The sequence below is a fragment of the Hyperoodon ampullatus genome (assembly GCF_949752795.1).
Source record: "Hyperoodon ampullatus genome assembly, chromosome: 18".
Taxonomy (NCBI): Eukaryota; Metazoa; Chordata; class Mammalia; order Artiodactyla; family Ziphiidae; genus Hyperoodon; species Hyperoodon ampullatus.
The window spans coordinates 59,598,922-59,608,390 of NC_136931.1; positions in this window are offsets into that span (position 1 = coordinate 59,598,922).

Below are 9,469 nucleotides of genomic sequence, written 5' to 3' on the forward strand. Positions count from 1 at the left end.
AGATGGTGCTGGTGGTCCAGGAAGATATATAAATGGCCAATAAGCACATGACAAGATGCTCAGCATCATCAGCCATCAGGGAAATGCACATCAAAACCACAGTGAGCTACCACGTTACACCACCAGGGTGGCTCTAATCAAAAAGTGAGATAAGTGTTGGGGAGGATGTGGAAAATTGGAAGCCTCACACAGCTGGTGGGAATGAAAAATGGCGCAGCTGATTCGGAAAACAGTCTGGCAGTTCCTCAGATGATTAAATCTAGAGTTACCATACGACCCAGCAACTCCACTGCTAGGTATATACCAGAGAAATGGAAACATGTCCACGTGAAAAGTCATACGCAGATATTCATAGCAGCATTATTTATAATAGCCAAAAGTGGGAACAACCCACATGTTAAGCAACTGGTGAATGGATAAACTAACTGGTATTTACTTAGAGTGAAATATTATACAACCATAGAAAGGAGTGAAGTACTGTTATCTGCTACAAAATGGATGAACCTCCAAAGTGCTATGCTAAGGGAAAGAAGCCAGTCACAAAGGACTACATGTTGCATGATTCCATTTATATGAAATGTCAAGAACAGTCAAATGCATGCAGACAGAAAGTGGATTAGTGATTGCCTAGGGCTGAGGGATGGAGAGTTGATAGCTAATGGGTAGATTTTCTTCTTGGGGCGATGAAAATATTCTAAAATTGTGATGGTATAGATGCACAGCTCTATGAATATACCAGAACACTTTAAATTGGTGAGTTTTATGTATGGCATGTGAGTTATATGTCAGGAAAGATGTTATTTTTCTAAAAAGAATTAAAATACTGAGGTGGGAGGAACTGAAAGAAGGCCAGAGAGGGGTGGAGAAAGAGGGAGAGAGAGTTCTGAGGGAAGAATGTTCTGAGCCGGTAGAGGTAGGCATGGTAGAGCCCTAGGGAGCCAATGAGGAATTCTCACCGGGATGTGTGAGTGGATTTCGTACTGATGTTGAGATTCTGGCTCAGGGCTGCTGGGTAGAGACTAGATTGGAGGACCCAGAGTGGAAGCAGGAACTCCAGCAGGGAGTTGGTCGTGGGTTGGGCTAGTGTGGTGGCTATGGCTGGGAAGTGGGCGGATCTGAGAATGACTCAGGAGGTGGCCTAGTGATGGGCCTTTTGTGTTAGTGTGGGAGACTGGAATCTGCAGGGGATGGGCTGGGGGAGGGCTGTCCTTACTTTCCTAAATATTGGAGACCTGGAAACTTACTTTTGCTCAGTGAAACACAAATTGTCCCTTCGGCTTGAATTCTAGCTTCAGAAATTAGTCTTCATTTCTCTGTTCATCTGTATTAAATCACTAAAGAAATACATGCTTGGAGGGAAATTCACACAGTTACTGCAGTGCAAGAAGTAAAAGTAGGAGGTGCAGCTCTAGCTCTCTTTCCACTCCCACATTCGCAGTCCCACCCCCTCAGGTACCCGCTGTTAATATCTGGGTGTCTTCTTCCCCACACTGTTTGGACGTTGACATTCCCACACATCGTCCCTCGGCAGCATGCACCCCGGTCCTTGATAAGAACACGGAAGTTTCTAGCATTCTCCAACTAAGAGGTGTTTACGCTGGTCCAGTCTGTGGCTAGAAGCTGCAGTGAGCATCCTCGAACGTTTATCTTTGGGCAAAGGTGCGAGCTTTCCTGAAGGAGAAATTCCTAGAAGTGGAATCTCAGGATCAAAAGAGCATGAGTGTTTGCAGTTCTGCCAAGTAGCCCTTGGCAGGGTTCTACTTACTTAGATCCTCACCATTAGGCTCTGATCCATTCATTCAAGAATTCATTTAGAACCAACTGTTTACCAGGCCCTGTTTCTGTGTGCTTGGGATACATCAGTGACCAAGACAGGAAGCAAGACACCACCTTCCTGGGGCTTCCATTCTGGTGGGGAGACAGATAAACAGGAAGCACTAAACCCAGGGTGGCCAACTGTACGGGGTTGCCCAAGATGCTGGACTTTCAGTGAGTGCCAGCACTGGGAAAGTCCTGGGTTAGTGGGTAAGAAAAGTTGGTAGTATAAAAAGATATTACTATAAAAATTAGAGCAGTTAAGGTAAGGAGGTTTGGGAACACTGGGGGGAGGGGGGGAGAATTTTAGATGCGGGGAGTCAGGGTAGATCTTCATTGAGAAGGAAACAAATATTTAAAGGAAGCGAGGGAGCAAGGTTTGTGCTTATCCAGAGGAGAAAGACTGTTCCAGGCAGAGGAAGCAGCCGATGTCAATGTTTTGATGCAGAAATGAGCCCGAGTATTAGCAGTCTTCAAAATATGTGCCAGTCATGGGCAAAGGTGCCTCATCTTTCATCGGCATTTCCTTTCTTCCCAGTGAGGCTGAGCATCGTTTCATGAGTAAATGCCTCCATCTTTATTTCTGAGTTCACAGTCTGTGGTTGCTGATGTGTTCTCTGCGCCTTAGTGGCCTTAATATTTTTAAGCAAGTTGACTGTAAGGCTGTGGTAGGTAATTAGCAAGAACCACTTTCCTCTGTGCCGCGGAACAGAGGTTAGAGCTCTCCGCCAGTGGGAGGGGCCTGCATTAATTGCTAAATGTGCCTGCAGTGGATCCGGTGCTCCCTCTAGTGACAGACAACAGCAATGAAACGCGTTGCTCTTATCCCGCTCCAAAACCCTAGACCGCAGAGCAGAGACTTTCGTGTTGGACAAAAACGAACTTTAGGGGCTTCCCTGGTGGCGCAGTGGTTGGGAGTCCGCCTGCCGATGCAGGGCACACGGGTTCGTGCCCCGGTCCGGGAGGGTCCCACATGCCGCGGAGCGGCTGGGCCCGTGGGTCCGTGGGCCATGGCCGCTGAGCCTGCGCGTCCGGAGCCTGTGCTCCGCAACGGGAGAGGCCACAACAGTGAGAGGCCCGCCTACCGCAAAAACAACAACAACAACAAACTTTAGTAACTAGGGGCTTCCTATAACGGCCGTAAAACAGACACCTCTGATGCACATCAAGATTAAACAGAATAATGCCTGATGCCGGCGAGGGTGGGAGCAAATGGACGTTCTCACATACATGGACTTGGCAAGGCTCTCGGAACTGCATCTTGGCGTTGTGTAGCAAAAGTCTTAAAAACGCACCTCCCTCCAACCCAGAAGTTCACCCTCCTGGGAGGTCATCCCAGGGAAAAGTAAGTGAATGCTCCCCATGGTGTGCAAAAAGATATTCTTCAAAGTATTGTTCATAGTATTGAGAAGTGGGAAAACCCTAAACGTCTGGTGGTAGGGACTGGAATAAAAATTATGCTGCTGCCTGGACTCCAGAAACGTGTGTCATGAAAGAGACTGAGGAACTGTTCAAGTCCAAGGAGCCTCGAGAGACACAATAACCAGATGCGACACCTAATCCCAGAGTACCAGGGACTGAAAAGAGAATTGCTCCAAAGGACAATACTGGGACAGTTGGTGAAACTTGAACGTGGACTTCATCAGTGTTTAGTCCTTGATTTTGATAACTATACTGTGGCTGTGTAAGAGAATGTCCTGGTCTTTCAGAAATGTCCCTTAGGGGGCAACTTACTCTCAAGTGTCTCTGAAAAAAAAATATTTATATGGGAGGAAAACCATAAAGCAGTGTGATGAAATGTTAGCAATTAGTGAATTGATAAAAGCTGTACATGAGTTCTTGGACTTGTAACTTCTGCACGTTTGAAACTGTTTCAAAATATAAAGTTGAAAAATGAAAAGAAAAAAGGTACATGCACACAACATCTGGTATAGATTTCAGAAGTTTGCAAGCCCGCCCCCTCAAACGCCTGTTAAGAAGAGCTGCTCAGAGGCTGTATTTATCAACACAGTGGAGTTGTAAATTGAGCAAATGTTAGGTTACAAAGGCAAAAATGCTTATGCCAGATCTTATCCTTGACTTGCTCAACTAAAGCACGGTACGTGTGGATCAGATTGCTTTTTTCTTGGCTGAACAGAAATGAAGTAGTTGACAGGCACATAGAGGCCATGTTGAATGAAACATACGTTTAAGCCTTGGCATTACAACTCAGAGTGGAAGCTAATCACTTGCATGGGAGGGGAATGAGACTCTTGTCTCCTGTGTCAAGCTCGCCCCTGGGCATCTGCTCAGTGAGGGGAATGGCAGTCAAAGCCGGCATCATTGACGTTTACATTTAGACTTTATTTTGTTTAAAGTAGGTAACGCACGTACAAAAAATTCAGAAGTGCAAGAGTGTACAGCAGAAAAGCCACCTAGTTCCCCTCTCCACAGGCAAGGCACGTTGGCCAGAGTAGGCTGCACTGTCCTGCAGTAACAAGCAGCCCCAAAGCCCCAGTTGTTAAAGCAATAAGGGTTTGTATCTGGCACATCTAACATCTGGGAGGCAGGGAAGTACGGTCCTAGTCTGCGCCCAGGAGGAGACTCTCTGAGCGCTCAGTGATCCCGTACTTAGACACACTGCGTCACCACCCTCCCTCCCCACCCACCCCCAGTTTTCTATAGACAAATCGCCAGCACAAAGAGGCGATTTCTAAGAATGGGCGAACAACCCTTGCACGCACCATGTGGGGCATTTCACCAGTGATCCAACACCAGTACTTGAAGGCACCACCCCCCTCCCACCCCACTAACCTACGGTCAAACAGATGGACCTCAGCGGGTGAAATCTAGCCGGTGGTGAACACTTAACTGCACCGAAGGGGGGCAGGCTTTCTCAACCACAGATCACACTCCTTCCAGCAAGCACTTCCCTGCGAGGATGGTTAGGTTTCATGTGTCCACTTGGTCGGCTACAGTGCCCAGCTATTGGTTCAAACGCAGCCCAGGTGTTGCTGTGATGGTATTTTGTAGACAAGATGAACACCTACAGTCAGTTGACTTGGAGTAAAGGAGATTACCCTAGATCATATGGTGGGCTACGTTCAATCAGTCGAAGGCCTTAGAGCGGAAACTGAGGTTTCCTGGAAAAGAACGAATCCTGCCTCAAGACTGCAGCCTCGAAAGCCTGCCCGAGTTTCTGGGCTGCCTTACAGACTTTGGATTTGCCAACCCCCACAGTCACATGAGCCAGTTCCTTAACAGGAATACACACACACACACACATTGGTTCTGTTTCTCTGGAGAACCCTGACTGATACGGAATAAAGTCTAATATCTGAGAAGCAGACACTTTAATACACTAGAGAGGAAGGGGTTTTCTTAATGATAAAGTCAATGCTGAAATACCCTGCACACACAACCCAGAGGTACGAGCAAACTAATGCTTTGTTGTAATATGAGTCTGATATTCGTAAACAAACACTTAGATGCTCCTAGAGGTGAGCTGTCCTAAAGTTCGTAAAACCAAGCCTTAGAGGCACTTCCTGAGACAGAAGGAGGGGCCAATTCTAGTCATCACTGTGGAAATATTTTAATGCACTGGGTGGGAGGAGAGAGGTGTGGAAAGTGATTCCCAGTTATCATAAAAACTGACATTTAGACTATTCTGTCATAGCCCGTTATGGGTTGAAATTTGCTCCCCGCCCACAAAGATGTTGAAGTCCTAACCTCCAGGACTTGTGAATGTGACCTTGTTTGGAAACGGGGTCTTTGCAGATGAAATCATTGGGGTGGGCCCTAATCCATCATGACTGGTGTCCTTATAAAATGAGACATTTTGCCAAGGAGACACGCATACAGAGGGAAGATGATGTGTCGAGGAATGCCAGCATTGCCAGCAAGCCACCAGAAGCTAGGAGGGAGGCACAGACGGATTCTCCCACACAGCCTCAGCAGGACTCAGCCTTGCCGACACCTCCCTCTCAGACTCTCAGCCTCCAGCACTGGGAGAGAATACATTTCTGTTTAAGCTGCCAGTTGTATGGTACTTTGTTGCTGCAGCCCTAGGAAACTAATGCAGATGCACCCCCACCACACACACTTCAGTGATGTTCAGGCAAAGAATTCAAATATAAGGAGGCGCAAACAAATCGAATCTACAAACAAATCGAATCTACAAACAAATGCTTACCTGCTCAGAGAGAAGAAGCTTTCTTAGGAAGAAACTAAGGATTTGAAGACACCTTACAGTCTCTGACTCCTCCCTTGGTGACAGCTGGAGCAGCCCTGACCACCTACCTGTAAAGACACTTAGATGCCTGCCTTCCTTGGCCACAAAGGGGACTCCCCAGTGACCTGCAAATGCGGAGATGGAAACCCATCCTTTCCCGACAGTATACTTGAGACCGGGGGTCAGGAAAACATCTGTTTATTCAAAAAAATACCAAGTTGCAGCTCGGCTGGCTGTCCTCACCAAGGAACTGGGGCAAGAGTCCGGTGTTAGGGGGAGGAATAGGGTGGGTAGGGATAAGGAAGCAGGCAGAGCTTTGGAAGTTCTTTTGGTCCAGAATTGATCTTCTTTCTGTACTGCCCTCCACTGCCCCCTCACTGGAATGGGAGTGTGTGTGTGTGTGTGTGTGTGTGTGTGTATGCACAAGCCTGTGTATGCATTTATGAGGTGGTGGGGGCTGGTGGGGGAAGACTCAGATGGCGAGGTCCCAGCTCTGGAAGCATCAAGGGGATCTGGCAGGACATGCCCACTTCCTCACCCACCTCGAGACCTCTCCCTACTATGGCTTATTTGAGATAAGAGGTCAAGGCCCCAGGGTCAGGCAGCCTGTGTCAAGTGAGTGGGGGGAGGGGGCAAGATACCTGGAATCCAGGCCAGGAAAGAGCAAGTTGAGGGGGGCATACAAAAGCTGAAAGGCCCCGAATCCCCCAATTCTGGGGGCTGGAGAAAGCTGAGGGCTCCTTGAGGGTGGTGAGCAGAGGGGAGGGGTCTGGGAGGGGCAGGCGCCCAAGCTGGCTCCTTTTGGGGGAAGTCACAGTCTGCTATAGGGACACGGGGCATGGCGAGGCCCTCGGGGATTGGGGGCACCCACAGGAGCAGCTGTAAGCGTGAGAAACTGGCAAACTGGCACGGGGGCCCTGGTAGCTTGGGGGTAACCCCTCAGTTTCCTCAGTGTGGTGGGAGCTGAGGGTCAGTTATCTGCCCCAGGCTCCTGATGAGAAGGGATGAGCTGGGGTGCCAGGATTTGTGGGGAGAGAGGAAAGGGAGGGGGACGGCCCAGGGGAGGGAGAAGAGGCCCCCTCACCTCGCCCTGGGGGCTGGGAGAGGGGGCATGTAGCCCTTTAAGAGTGGGGGAGTGGCCGCCCCAGAACATGGCTATATACAGAGAGAATTGGGGGCAAATTGTGCGTTGGGTGTTGGGGAATCCCCGAAACCCCAGAGGCTCCCCAGGGTGTGAGGGGAGATGAAGGAGAGAATGCTGCTTCCCTGCCGTCTTGGGATGATGCGGAGCACCCCCCCACCCCCACAGGTGGCACTGGCCGTGGCCGTGGCTCTCCAGATGTGGCTGCCCCACGACCAGGGCAGCAGAGAAGACCATTGAAGGCCTCAGGGAGGTCGGCAGCTGTTGGCCCAGCCCAGGGGGGTCTCTAGGGAGAGTGTGGCCCAAGCCAATGGAGTGCAGCTCTGGGTGGGGATCCAGGTAGCAGGGGTTGGGCAAGGGGCAGTGACATCACCTGAGGGCTGGAAAGCCCCCCCGCCCGGTGATGATAAGAGGTCTCTTCGTTGACCCTGTCACCGATCAGATGGTTGGGTGAAGGGCGGTTATCAGGAGGGACCTGGATGCCCTCACCAGGGGGAGATGGAGGACTGGCCAAGGCCAAGTCTGGGGTGCGGCTGATGCAGGCAGGCGTCAGCCTAAGTCAGGAGCACGGCAGTGACATCATCAGGAAGGGCCAGAGTAGGATGATGTCATCAGAGGGGGCCCCATCCCACTCCATTTTTGAGGGAATGGGAAAATGATGTGTATTGTGCTGGTTCATCTTAAGGGAACAACTGTAGGTGACCCCAGAAGACAACTGAAATACAGCTGTCATAGTACTTGGCTCCCAAGATGATGGATCCTGGAAGGTGATGATACATGGTTGAAGTGGATCCTGCTAAATGACACCATTGGGTGTCCTGGATCCTGGGAGATGGTGATGCCATGGTTATGGTGGATTCCAGTAGATGGTGATACCATGGTTGAAATGGATCCTGGGACATAATGACACTAAGTGGGTGTCATGGGTTCTGGGACACCATTGACTCTCATGGATGCTGGGAGGTGGTGACATCACTGCTGAGTTGAATCCTGGGAGGTGATGACACCAAGTCTGTGCTGGATCCTGGGGCATGAAGACATCATGGTTGAAGTAGATCCTGGGAGGCTGATGATACCGTGATTAAAGTGGATCTTGGGAGGTGATGACACCATGGCTGTGGTGGACCCTGGCACATGCAGACATCATGGTTGAAGTGGGTCCTGTGAGATGATGACACCACAACTATGGGGGACTGTGGGAGGTTGTGGCATCATCAGTCTTAGTGGATCCTGGTAGAAGATGTTACCATCAGCTACAGTGGATTCTGGAAGGTAATGACACCATTGGTCATGGCGGATTCTGGGAGATGATGACATCATCAGCTATGGTGACTCCTGGGAGATGATGATACAATGGTTGTGATGAATCCTGGGAGATGATGACACCATGGTTGTGGAGAATCATGGAAGATGATGACACCATTGGCTAGAGGGAACCTTGGGAGAAGGTGACACTATAGTTATGGTAAATCCTGGAAGAGAATGATACCCTAGTTATGGTGGATCCTGGGAGGTGAATACACCTTAGGTCAAAGGGAATCCTGGGAAATGATGTCATCATCAGGCATGATTAACACTGGACCCCAGGTGCAACTTACCACCAGGAGTGGTGGAAGTCTTGTGGTGCTGATGATGTCATCAGCTAGATCAATAGCAGGCATACCCCCACCTCCCCCCACCCCCCAACAGGAGGCCAGGACTTTGTTTACAGAGGTGATGATGTCTGTAGTTACGGCAGAGAGAAGTAGCGCCACCTATGAGTCCCAGGACTCCAGGAGCCTGGTGGGCCAGAGTGGCCTCCGTGGTAGCAGAAGCCAGTCTGGGAGTGCTGTCCTCCAGGAGCCACACAGGACCCGTGGCCCAACCACCCTTTAGGTGAGGTTCTGGTGGAAATCCCACAGGGCATGTCTCTAGGGTCAGGGGAAGGAGTGACCAAGCCAAGTCATGGTGGGACAAGGCAGAAACTCTGGTGATACCATTACACGTAATGGCCTTCCAGAGCAGGCAGTGTCTCTGGTGATGACGTCACAGCACTGGGGCAGGGCCACTGCCAACAATCCACAGATGGACTGTCATCTGTGGCAGAGACCTCTCTGCCAGGGCAGCCTCCCCAGTGAGGACACCCCTAGATGACACCTCAGGACAGGGCACTTTCTCTGGTGACCCTCCCAGGATAGTCACGGACTCTGGGTGTGCCCTGCCGTTCCGGGACTTGGCAGCAGCAGTGGAGGTGTCTCACGCCGTATGTAATCTCGGAGCAGGCAGAGTCTGGTGGTGACATTGCAGAAGGGGCCTCGTCTTGG